Raw genomic sequence first — 1,181 nt, forward strand, 5'->3', positions numbered from 1 at the left:
GGAAGAGCAGTCGGGTGCTCTTACCCACTGAGCCATCTCACCAGCCCCCGTGCTGGCTGTTAATGGAGTGCTGGTGGGCCTGCCCGCTGGCTGGTGGAATCCTGGAGGGTGGGTTCCCTTAAGGAAAGAGCCACAGGAGATTCATTCAATGGCCTTGCAGGTAGATATCCAGTTGTGCTCTGAGGGAGATGCCATCTTAGCGTCCCTAGAACCCCAGTGCCCCTACCTCACTCTCACCTCCCCAGGAAGATGCTTAGGGTACTTTGAGGCTCTCTGAGATGTACCATGCCATTTTTTGACAGGGCTGTTCTATGACCCACGGACGCCTCAGGCCACCCAGAGGCCATGACTCATACCCTAACTCCAGCCCTGACCAGCAGGGTTTGGCTCCAAGCTTCCCTGGCTGCGTTGTTCCTCAGCTCTACAGTGCATTCTGCTCCAGCCTATGGCTTGCAGTCATGGCATCCAGAATCCTTCCTGGGCACTGGCTCTGAGTTCACTCTCCTAGTGAGCTCGGCCCCCTGCCCTCCTCTGTGGTCCCTGGTATGAGGCTCAGGGAATGAGACCTCATGGTGATCTTGGTGCTAGAGCTGTGGGGGCTCAGATAATACTGAGGGGATGTTGGGGGCAGGAGCAGAGCTGGTATAGCCTCTGAACACAGATAACCATGAACAACCTTACTGCCAAGCCTTCAGATTGTGCCGTCAGACCTGTGTCCAGAGGACATTGTCACACGGGCTGGCTCCACACAAGTCTAGCTGGAATTGAGTGGTGGTGACACACACTTTTAATCCCAGTACTCAGAAGGCAGAGGCAGGCAGAACTCTGTGGGTTCAAGGCCAGCCTGGTCTACAGAGAGAGCTCCAGGAAAGACAGGGCTACACAGAGAAACCCTGTCTTAAAAAAAACAAAACAAAAAAATGGAAGGAAGGGAAGAAAGAGGAGGAGGAAGAAAAAAGAGGAGGAGGAAGAAGAGGAGGAGAAGAAAAAGAAGAAAGAGAGAGAGAAAAAAGAAGGAAGAAACAAAGAAACCGAAAGGAAAGAGAGAAAGGAAGAAAGAAAGAGAGAAAGGAAGGAAGAAAGAAAGAAAGAAAGAGAGAGAGAAAGAGAGAGAGGGGGGAGGGAGGGAGAGAAAGAAAGGAAGAAAGAAAGGAAGGAAGGGAGAGAGAAAGAGAGAGAGA

This window comes from Mus caroli, chromosome 4 (assembly GCF_900094665.2).
Source record: "Mus caroli chromosome 4, CAROLI_EIJ_v1.1, whole genome shotgun sequence".
Classification (NCBI taxonomy): Eukaryota; Metazoa; Chordata; class Mammalia; order Rodentia; family Muridae; genus Mus; species Mus caroli.